This window comes from Oryza sativa, chromosome 7, assembly GCF_034140825.1.
Source record: "Oryza sativa Japonica Group chromosome 7, ASM3414082v1".
Classification (NCBI taxonomy): Eukaryota; Viridiplantae; Streptophyta; class Magnoliopsida; order Poales; family Poaceae; genus Oryza; species Oryza sativa.
This window is the reverse complement of record NC_089041.1, coordinates 8,180,774-8,192,880: the sequence shown is the minus strand read 5'-3', so window position 1 is coordinate 8,192,880 and position 12,107 is coordinate 8,180,774. Positions and strand designations below refer to the sequence as shown.

At 48.6% G+C, this 12,107-nt stretch overlaps 1 long non-coding RNA gene across 1 annotated transcript; it reads right to left on the bottom strand.

Moving 5' to 3' along the window:
- Nucleotides 1–246: 246 nt before the first annotated feature.
- On the bottom strand, nucleotides 247–2,558 carry LOC136357172 (uncharacterized). Its single transcript, XR_010742339.1, has 3 exons — nucleotides 2,096–2,558; nucleotides 1,693–1,772; nucleotides 247–563 (listed from the first exon to the last, which is right to left on the bottom strand). It is a non-coding gene; the product is annotated as an uncharacterized lncRNA (long non-coding RNA).
- Between the last annotated feature and the right edge of the window lie 9,549 nt (nucleotides 2,559–12,107).

Genomic DNA, 12,107 nt, shown 5'->3' with positions numbered 1-12,107 from the left:
ACTTAAGTGCCACATCAATGCCACATAGGTGCCATGTCAGCTGAAACCACCACCCAAACCGCCTTGGCACCTTATTTGCACTGGTTTTGAAAGCTGAGGGATGTGTCATATTTGGTATTGCGGTTTAGGACAAATTTTAGACTCGGCGACAACTTGGTTTAGGGACCTGATGTGAACCTATTCCAAAAAAAACACATCAATGTTGGGCTGAACTTTGGAGCAACCCAGCCCATATTTCACTCTCTCTTCTTCCACATCACATGTGGGAATAAGTCTATATTTTCTCTCTCATTTCTTGCTTCTGATTAAATCACTGTCACGCCCAGAAATTCACTAGTAATTTCCGAACTTATTTATGCATAAAATCCTCGTCCAGGAATCAGCCGAGGTACACAAACTGACAATTTAATATACAGAATCATCAATAATAGTGTTACATACTTTCAAAAGAAAAGAAAACTGCAGCGGAATTACGGTCTAGCGAAGCTCCGGCTCCACTCCCACAGGCAGCTCAACTGGGGTATAAGCCAAACGTCTTCTCCTTCTGGATCCTTTTTCTTCAACTGAGGTTGATTGATTATTGCAAGAATGAGCATATGACATACTCAACAAGCCACACAGCAAATATGCAAGTGCACAAGGATACCAAAGGATGACATAATATAGGCTCATTTGCAAAAGCAGCATTTAGCAAAGAGTTAAGAGTAGTAAAACAGTAGAGTAATTAATTAAAAATTTTAATCAACACTGAACAGCACACCCATGCTGCACAGGCCCAACCATCCTGAACAACCATACCCGGCTGTACAGATCTAACTCCAAACCAGGAGCTAAGCAAATTATTACCAGGTATAACATCCATAATTATTGTGAGAGGTGTGAGACTAATCACGAAAAACATTGCTCAACCCGCCCATGACCGCGGGCACGGCTATTCGAATAGTTTTACTCTGGCCAGAGGTGTACCACTGTACCCACAAGACACAGCCTCATCATCATGTCTACCATGCGTCGCGATACTGGAAAGTACCCGAATAGAGGCTGTGACAATACCCTTTGCACAACACTACTCACCACAGTGCACCATTCCTGGATCATAATCACCCCCTCTATAAATATAACCAGAGGCATGGACTCCCCAGCGACCCCCACGGACTTCTCGCCGCTTCTCAGTCTGGTGCCCCGCAATGAATCATGCTATACAGAAGGTAAAGCCGTTGCCCATGCTGGCTTGTGGTTGGTACGGTTAATGTTTCACAACAGTAGCTCGTGAACCGGTCCTTAATTGTCATGAGCACGACCTTCAAAACCATGTGCTCACAACCCACCATTGTCAAGTTTTAGTTATCAATTAATTATCATAACACGATTAACCATCGTGAGCTACCATTAAATATAATCATAAGTGATAGTGTAACATTAGTTATCCCAATTATGTGATAATGTTTCTAAGCATGGCTAAGCAATCATAACTAATATCTAGCTGAACCAATATATAAAGCCCAACTAGTCAAGTTATAATAACCCAAGGTATCCAGGAATAAAATAATCAATGCAAATTGGCCATAACAAAGGAATAAGTTCACACCACCCGGTGACATTCGAAAATAAATGCACAGTTGAAATAAATAGAGAATTTAAATATAGGATCAACATGCTCAAAGGATTGTGTTTAGGATCTGTGTGACTTGCCTTGCAATAATCGGTCTTCAATTAATCTTCTGAACACTCCTGACGCACTCACGAACCTTCGCAACGACGGAAACGACAAGCTAACACGCAAAACCAAGAAAAAGACTAATAAAAACCAAATAAACAGTACATATAAAGTAAACAAACATGTAGATCATGATTTTAGATGAATTTAGCAACTTGAACCACTCAAAACCGAGTTACGATGATTTAGTTATGAATTTCCGAAGATTTAATCTATTAGAAAAACAGGAAAAAGAAAAAAAACGATGATGACGTCATGATGATGACCTCATCAATGGCCGGACCAAGATGGCGACCTCGCCGGAGATTGGATGGTCGGCTGCGACTTTGGAGGACAAGAACACGTAGAGGACGACGAGACGAACCCAATGGTACTCACCCTCGAACCAAACGACGAACGACGACGGCCGGCGACGACGACGGAGGCGGCGGCGCGACGCGGATGGAGCTCGGCCGGCGACGACGGCGGGGTGGAGCACGTGGCGGCGGCGCTATGAGGCACGGGAGACCACGGGAGAGGGGGCAAACGAAAGAGGAGGACTAGGGGGTCCTATTTATAGCCTTGGATTGAAGAGATCGGACTCCTCCCGCAAGAAATCGATCCGGGAAATCAAAAACTCGGTTTTGGAGATAAACTCGAAAACGAGTTCGATTCGGATAAGATACTCAACGATTAGCTCCGATTTTTGGGGATAAAGATAGAGGAGGATAAGAGGAATATTTCCCCTCAACTAATTTTAGAAAAACACAAGGGGAAAGGTCAGATTTGGAGGAGAAAAACCGAGCCAAATCGGTCTCAGTTCGGCTGCTAGAGGTAGAAGATAAACAGTGTCGAGGGAGGCAAATAGACTTTTCGTCTTGGGCTGGCTGAAAACAAAGCAAAGAAAGAAAGAGAAGGGGGAAGCTCGGCTGGGCCGACTTGGGCTGCACGGCCGTGCAGACAAAAGAGGGAGATGGGCTGGAAAGGGCCCAAGACTAGGAAGAGGATTATTATTACTTTTCCAATTAAATTAATCAATGAAATGATCTTTGAATTGTTAAAAATACTTCCTATGCTCAAATAATTCCAAGAAAAATCTTGAACATACTTGGACACCCAAAGTATTTAACAATATTAAAAACAGACCATTTAATGATTAATTTAATATGTGGGTAATTACTGAAATTCTCTTTGTATGATTAAAAATTAAGAATTGAGCTCCGAAACATCTGAGAAAATTTCAGAGAGTGTAATTAATCATGGAGAATTTAATCAAAATTAAATCCATCCATGCTTTATATTTAGGAAATTTTATTTCCCACATTTAACTTCACTTGTAAATTAATGAACATTTAATATAAATTCTAATAATAATTTATTAAATAATTTATAAATCCTGAAACAAAAATCAGGATGTGACAATCACATCCCTCAACTACAACTCCCTTATTTTCGAAATGGGTACAAATCGATGTTTGAAGGAAGCGTTTCAATTACGAGCAAGAGATGAGGGAGGTAAAATAGACTTATTCCTTTCACATGTATACCCTCTCGGTCCCTTCTTTTATCTTGACTAGGTTGGCTCAGCTAGCACAAGAAGTGCACTTGGCCCAAAGCCATGTCCCACTTTATACTTCAGTGTTTATGTTAGAGACATCATCTTGGACAACCGTCGGGCTAAATTTTTCTATGACCAAGGCCCCGTTTTTCTTCAACTTCAAATTTTTCGTTAGCACTAGGGGTGAAAGTGAGATGGATATTTCCCAAGCACGTGCTCGACTGTGGAGATTATGGATACCCATACCCACACAACATGTATATCCGACTAGGTATAGGGGTACCATATACAGATATAATACCTTTAAGGGACTCGGGTTAAATTCCTTACTTGTGTATCAAGGAAATACATGAGGTTCTAGTCGGTTACGATTGTATTTTATCTTTATTTGCCTATTCCGTTAGGAATATGGGCTGTACCTTGTAATACGGATTCCTCCCACTATATAAGGAGGGGTCCGGGTGCCTCTTGGGGCATAACTTTTCTCCCAGATCATACTATCTATAACACACTCGGCGAATCAATCCCCGGACAGGAGTAGGGTATTACTTCACATTGAGAAGGCCTGAACCTGTATAAAATTCCTTGTCTCCAAACCCATCCACTTTTCCTGCTTGATAGCCACCCCCTTTTTGTATTGCCGAAATCTTGTTTCGACAATTGGTGCGCCAGGTAGGGGTTGCGTCAAGCTTTTCGCCGATTAGTGCGATGGGATTCGTTTCCGGAATCGACGACTTCGTCTTCCCTCCAGGGCAGGCGTTCCGATTCAGCAGCCTCGAGTTCATCACCGATAACTTTGGCAAGATCTCTCTCTTCGACTCAGATTCGAACCAGTCGGAAAGAGATGCGGTCTCCGCCCCATTCGGTCTCCCGAACTCGGCCGAGATCTACCCCAAGATTATCTTGTCCGAGTCGGCCTCAAGCCACTCGGATGAGATCTCATCTACTTCGACACGACCAGATCAAGGCGATGCGACCTATCCATCAATCCTAATGAAGCTTCCTGATGATTTGGCTGCTGTTTTCACCACAAGGGCATCTTCTTCCCGTAGGTCTAGACGGGATCTGGCATCGGCCCTGATCCAATCTAGCTTCAGGGAAGTTGGCCCCTCGGGACGGTTTCAATAGAAGAATTGGACGGCTACCTCAGCTCTCCTGGTGTCGACTCACGGCCAATGGAGATCCTCGACTATGACGACTTCAGCTACAACTACGACTTCAGCAACCTCGACGATTTCGACGATTTTGATGAAGCCTATGAAGACAACTACACGCCTCTCTTTTTCGGCGTTTTCATGGCCGATAACGAGACTGCAGAACAGCGTCAGCTCCGTGAAGCAGAAGAACAGCGCACACGACAAGAAGCCGAGCGTCGCCGACTGAAGGAGGAACGACAAGCGCAAGAGCGAGACCAGTTGCAGCGGGAACACGAGCGGGCCGCAAAGGAGGCTGAGGATCAACGACAGTGCACCCTGGAAGCCGGGTGATGAGCACGTGAACTCATTGGACAGTAAGACGTTGAGGAGACGACGGTTTTTCGCACCCCACAGCAGAACGCAGTCACGACAATCACTCTTCTGGATACTTTGCTTCAGGAAGATGCGCCCAACCACGTCCTCAACATCATTAACCAAACGAAGATCATGATCACCGCCTCGGTCCCAGTTAACTCAGCAAGTGTCCGCACGCCGACTAGCAGTCGGGTTCCGCCTCTTCAATCTCAAGATTACCACCAACCAAGCCTCAGCGTTGCCGCGTCAGGATCTAATCGCAGGAGCAGAGATCATGTTGAACGTTCTGTTCACTCGCCTGCCGACAGACACAGAGTGCACCGTGCTAAATAGCCTCGCTCTCCATGTCGCAGGCAGCCCATCAATCTTCGCGACACACTCAATCGACGCCGTGTAGAGAGAGGTTATGTCCCACACCGATCACCAGACCGCTACGGTGACGATGAAGATGGAGTTGCAGCTTTTACAAGTGACCTGCGTCGAGTGGATTGGCCGGCTGGCTTCAAGCCGACTGGAATCGAGAAGTATGACGACAAAACAAATCTTGAGTCTTGGCTCACCGTCTATGGCCTCGCAATCCGCGCAGAAGGAGGAGACAACAAGGCTATGGCAAACTACTTGTTGGTAGCTCTAGCAGATTCTGCTCGGTCCTAGCTTCATGGGTTACCCCGTGGCACAATTGGATCTTGGGCAGAGCTTCGTGAGCACTTCATTGCCAATTTTCAAGGCACTTTCAAACGTCCCGACACCCACTTCGACCTCTACAATGTGATCCAGAAGCCTAGTGAATCCCTTTGGGATTATATCCAACATTTTTCTAAGCAACGTAACAAGATCTCCGACATCACCGACAACGTCATCATAGCCGCTTTCACTAAGGGTGTCCGTCACGAACTCTTAGTCAGAAAATTTGGACGCAAGCCTCCCAGGACGGTCAAGCAAATGTTCGAAAAAGCCAACGAATATGCCAAAGCTGATGATGCCGTCACCGCCTCCAAGCAGCCGGGTAGCAATTGGAAGTCCAAGAAAGATACGGCAGTCACCGGGGGGAGTGGAAGCAACAACCATAAGGATCACAAGCGTAAGCCTGAAGACCTTGTAGCACTTGCATCGCCATCTTCCTGACAGCGCTCGTGCATCAACACCTTCGACAAGATCATGAACGCCTAATGCTCGCATCATCCAAACTCTAACCATGCAGCCAAAGATAGTTTCATCTACAAGCAGTTTGCGGAGCAATACGCAAAGCAAACAAAGAAGGCTACAGATGGAGATCAGAGCACCTCAAAGATGAAGGATGATGAAGATGACGGTCCGACTGGTTTTCAAGATTCTCGCAAAGAGCTCAATTATATCTTTGGTGGGCCGCAAGCTTATGAGTCAAAAAGGAAGCAAAAGCTGACTGACAGGGAGATCAACGACGTCCAGCCCGGCACGCCTCAATACCTTCGGTGGTCAGAGACAACAATCAAGTTCGACCGCTCGGATCATCCTGACCGAATGGTCCACCCGGGGCGGTACCCCCTGGTACTGGACCCAGTGGTTCGCAATGTTTCGACACCGACTTGAGGCTCGCAGCCCAGGAAGAATATGCGAGAGAGAATGGGATATATCTGGTACTATCCGAGTTCGGATCCAAATTCGCAAAAAAATATGGGTTAGGATATGGGAAGAGTTGTATCCATCCGTCTGTCCCATATTATGATATATATCCACCTACAAACATGATAAATTTAATCGCTATTTTATGAGCTCACATGTGTCGACGGGTGATACCCGTAGACCGGATATAGAGGGTATTGGGGTACGTTGGTACAAGGATCTACATAGTACGACATCAAGCAAACAAAAGACAAGAATTATACTAGTTCAGGCCCCTTGATAGGAAATAACCCTAATCCAGTTGATGTGGTATTATATGGTAGAAAACACAGGTTACAAAGGGAACAAGGGAACTTGTCGGATCCGGCGAGATTGTAGTCGAGTTGTTTCGACTAGCCCTCGACGACTTGGCTCCTCGTAGGCTCCGGCTTCGTAGGCTGTGTAGGTTATGTTGGCTCTGAGATTTGATGTCCTAAACCCTCCCGGGGGGTCCCTTTTATATCGCAGATCTAGAGGTCTTCACGTAGAACTCGGAGGTATCAGACCCTATACGATACGCCAACGACCCAGTTCTGCCCGAGTAGGATTCTTCCCGTCTGTAGATTCCGTGAAAGGTTTTCTTAGAATATACAGGAAATATCCGCATGCGCGTGGGTATGCCATATCGATATGTAACGTATATCGAAGGGTAAAGGGTATGCCTAACCCGTAACCCTGACAGTAGCCCCCGACTTCTGCTTAAAATGAACTCGTGCAACCATTTGCGACTTCGGGTGTCGAGACTATTGTCATTCCCGGTGTGAGGACCGCGGAGATAGACCGTAGTCGAGCACGCCATTTGAAGCCCAACGGTCACGAGCGAATTTTAAACTGAAGTCCAGAAAACCGCCGCGCGTAACGGGACCAGAAATTTTCAGCGGGCATCTCTCTCTGTTCCCTGGAATTCGCACCGTCAGTAGTGCGCCTATTTAAAGGGAATTTTGGGAGTCCATTTTGAAGTCCGCCAAACCTGTTAAACACACACCACCTGCAAGCACTCTTTGCCTTCTTCGCCGCCGCAAGAAACCCTAGTTCATCAACCTAGGCTCGTTTTCCGGCGACCTTCGATCAGCAATGGACCTCGGAAAATCGGCTTCCACTAGTGCAACGTTGAAGAAACCCCAGGAGGATGGCGCTCTTCCTGGTCGTGGAACCATGGAGAGGGAAGCAGGATGTACTAATCCTCAGCCCATCTTGGGTCGCATGGTTGCGATCGAAGATTATGTTCTCTGCGGTTTTCTCCCTCCACCTTCCGAATTTCTTCTCCTGGTTTTGAATTTCAATGGTCTTTCTCTTCTCCATTTGAACCCCAATTCCATCGCCTTCCTTAGCATCTTTGTGCATCTTTGCGAGGCCTACATCGGGGTAGAGCCTTTTCTTGATCTTTTTTGCTTTTACTACGAACTGCGTTGGATGGAATCCAACAGGGTATCTGGTTGCGTCGGGTTCCGACTTCGGGATGGCCTGAAGTCGCGTTACATTCCCTTCCAGTGCCCTTCATCTCGCAGCAAGTGGCGGAATAGGTGGTTTTATCTTGAGATCAAGGACTCGAACCCTGTCTTCGTGGTTCCTGAAGATCAACCGGACAAGATTCCGTCTTGGACCGCAAAGCCCCCCTTGACCCCCTCTCTTCAGTCGTTTATCGACATCATCGACGATTTCCGAGCACGGGGTTTGTCGAGATATGAAGTCGTTGCATACTTCGTTGGTAGGCGGATCCAGCCGCTTCAGGCTCGGGCCCATCCAGCTTATAACTATTCCGGGCCAGAGGACGCGACCCGGGTTTCTCCTCGGGGTATCTTTCTCGCATTTATCTTGACATGCTTGTGTTCGCATTCCTCTTGACTTATCGAAGGTTGGTTCTGGATTAACAGGTCTGAGCGGCGAAACCGTGGAGCGCCGAGTCGGCCAAGTGATGATCAGTGGCCCGACCACGGCGAGTGACATCCCTGTGCCCCTTTGTGAAAAGGGGGCGGCGGAACGTGATGAAGCCATCAACGTAAGTATATTCGATAAGCATCCCGCATTCTCCTTTCGAAATCACTTTTTGACTTGATTGAGCGTAGGCCCTTCCTTTGACTGATATCATCGGACCGCTCGCGGACCATCAGGTGGCGTCATCTCTAAAAGTGAAGGTCGTCAAGGAGGTGTCTGATGCTGCCACCACTAGCGGTGGCAATATTCCGACAAAGCCGAGGAAATTCTCGTCTGTAAGCAGACATCGTCGCAAGGCGTCGACCCCCTCGGTAATTTATTTTGTCGTTAAATCATGCAGCATGAAGGATTTTTCCTTACTTTGCGTTGATTATCTTTCAGGCCTCGGACGCGTCTCCCCCACGTCCACGACAACAACGCATTGTGACGATCGGCAAGAAGTAAGTAGATGAATTCTTGAATCCCCGCGCTTCTTATTCGATTGTTGTCTGACTCGTGGTCGTCCTGTAGGGAGGCGCGGGCAAAGGCTGCGCGAGCCAAGTCCGGAGAAGCTTCCAGTGCGTCGCCTGTCGTGGCCTCGACGGATGTCGTGCCCGCAGCCGGGAGCCGGGAGGCGACGCCCAGTGCCCCAGTCAGCGACCGCGCGGCAGGTCGTGATCTGCCAACTGCTGTCCTCTCCTGGGAGGAGCTCCAAGTCGAGATAGGGCGCCTCCTCGAAGCTGGTGCTTGCGGAGGCGAGGTCGGAAGCGGCGATGGCGAACGCGCGTGCTGACAGACTGGTGCGCGAGTTGGCTGAAGCCCGTGAAGAGCTTATGAAGATGAGGGAGTTGGCGGCTGGCAACGAGCGACAACGGAAGGGGCTCGAGGACCGAATGTCAGAACTCGGGAACAACCTATCCGAGATCCGGGGCTCGTTGAGGGTCACCTACACTGGCCTTCACCAGCTCGCTGGGGAATGCGGCGTCACGTCCACGATCCCGGTGAATCCCGATGAGTTTTCGCTAACCTCCTCTCTCGCGGAGCTGGCGACGGCGATGGGGGAGATCCCCTCCAAGCATGCGGCCAGGATTGCGGAGGAGACGTCAAACGGGATCTACACCGGGGCGTGTCATGTCCTCGCGTGTGTAAGGCTGTCACATCCTGAACTTGATCTGCGCGAGATCTTGGACCAGGGGGCGGCCAGCGACATGCGTAAGGAGGTGATCTGGGGGAGTCTGTTCTCCCCCTTTAATGTGTAAAACTCGAACTCTGACCGCCTTCGTGCGTGCGATTACTATCCCGGCTTACTTTGGTATGCTGACCTCGGGAACTTTTGTCCTCTGTAGAGATACTGATGACGAGGATGTCCAGCAGCGCGGGCAGCCCGAGTCACTGGCAGTAATTCCGGTACTCGAGTTTGAACCACACGTCTCGCCTGACCATGTGGATCAACCCCTTGATATAGAGGGAAGGATGGCGACGACTTCCTCAGGTTAGTAGTCCCTTCACCCCTTAATGCCCTCCTGACTAGGTCAGCCATGTTCCCGACAGAGATGTATAGCTTGACTTAGTGGTTATCACGTTTAGCAGATCTCGAGGGTGCCCTTGCTAGCCAAGATCGTCATATCCAATACTGGAAGACGAAGTTTGAAGTGGCGGAGCTCGAGAAAACCATGCTGGCCGTGAAGAAAGAGCAGGCTGTGGAAACGCTCCGAGGTCGTGAGGTGTGGTTTAACTCGTACTTGAAGAGTTGCTGCACATCCATGGCCAGAGTATGCAGGGAGCTTCGAGTAGTCCGCGGAGATCCCGAGGAGTTGGCGGCCGGGTACATCTCGTGGCTTAATGGGGCCTGTGCCCAACTCGATGGAATCGGCAAACGTATCGACGAGGCCTTGAAGCAGGAGTGTCGTCGATCGAGCCGATATGCCGGGGGGCACGTGTTGGCTTGCCTACGAGATCATCACCCGCGCCTGGACCTTGAATATCTTCGTGAGGGTTTTGCTCGTTCTCGGAGGACTCCGGCGGAGATAGACCATCTGGCAAAGTCAATGTCGTCGTTGGCCGAGAAGATCTTCTAGTCTATGGACTGGCGTTGGCCTTCTTGGTAGTACTCGTACCCTGTGACAAATATCTTAGGAAAAGATGTAATGTAGCGAAAGATTTGTGAAAAAACTGTAAGGAGTATTTTGTGAATAAAGAAATCTATCTTTGACAAATGTCTCTTACTCTGGATGTCATGTGTAAGAGTGCGTTCTCAGTTAACGACTTTAGTCAGCCGTTTGAGTCGTACACTCTCCCTAGCCCCCAGCCTTGTCATCGGAGGAATTTTCTCGGAGGATAAGGCTCTTGGACCTTTGACCTGCCTTGGTTGAATAAGCTCTGATCCTAGCCCCCAGCCATGAAGTTGGAAAGTTGATTTCCGATTTCACGGCTTGGTTAATACGCACGGCGAGAACTCTTACATGACCAGATCTTACATGGTCTTTCGTCTCTACAGGATCTGACAAGGCCTTATCGGCTCTGGGCGTCCCTAGCCGAAGATCCCTTAGGTTCCTCGGAGGCCTTGTCGAGACGGTGTAAAGGGACATAAGGACAGGTTGCAACGCTAGGTGTCATCAGAGTGAGGGATCATCGGGCGAAACACGTTGATTGTGATATGGGCCTAGAAATAGGCTTTATTGATACTGTAAGGGTGCTTATAGGTATGGATGGTATTGACTCATACATAGAATTTACGTAGTTGGTCAATGTTCCAAGAATTTGCTAATTCGCGACTGTTGCCGTCTGTGATTTTGAATGCGCCTGGCCGCAAGACTTGTGTGATCGTGTAAGGTCCTTCCCATTTAGGTGAGAGTTTGTTTCGCCCTGCTTGGCTTTGAACTCGTCGGAGGACATAGTCGCCGATCGAAAGTATGCGTGCACGGATGCGCTTCTCGTGATAACGGCGGAGGGTCTGTTGATAGTTGGTTGCTCGGACGGCAACTCGTTCCCGATGCTCCTCGAGAAGATTTACATCGATATCTCGCTGCTCATCCTGGTTCTCGTTGGAGTACTTCTGTACTCATGTACTCTGATGTTGTAGCTCGCCTGGGAGCATGGCCTCAGAGCCGTACACGAAGAAGAAGGGTGTTTCCTTATTAGACGTTGTCGGTGTGGTGCGTACGGCCCATAGTACTGATGGGAGTTCTTCAACCCACTTTTTGTCGTGTGACATGAGCCTGTCGTAGACGCGGGTTTTCATCCCTTGTAGTACTATGCCGTTTGCCCTCTCGACTTGTCCGTTGCTTTGAGGGTGAGAGACCGAGGCGAAGCATATTTTGACCCCCAGCCCGATGCAGTAGTTCTAGAAATCGGCGCTGATGAACTGGGAGCCGTTATCAGTTATGATGCGGTGTGGTAGTCCGTACGTGCAAAATATCCCTTTGATGAATTTGATGGCATTGTCGGCCTTGATTTCCCCCGTGGGTACTGCTTCGATCCATTTGGTGAATTTGTCGATCGCCACGAATAGGAATCTGTAGCCGCCTTGTCCTTGTGGGAATGGCCCAAGTAAATCTAGCCCCCAGCACAAGAATGGCCAAGTCAGAGGGATAGTCTGGAGCGCCTGCGCGGGTAGCTTTGTGTGTTTACTGTGGAATTGACAGGCTTCACATCGCTGGACCATGTCGCATGCATCTTTAAGGGCGGTTGGCCAAAAAAAGCCTTGTCGAAAAGCTTTGCCGACCAATGTCCGACCAGCGGCGTGTGACCCACATATGCCTTCATGTATGTCGAGGAGGAGGTGTCT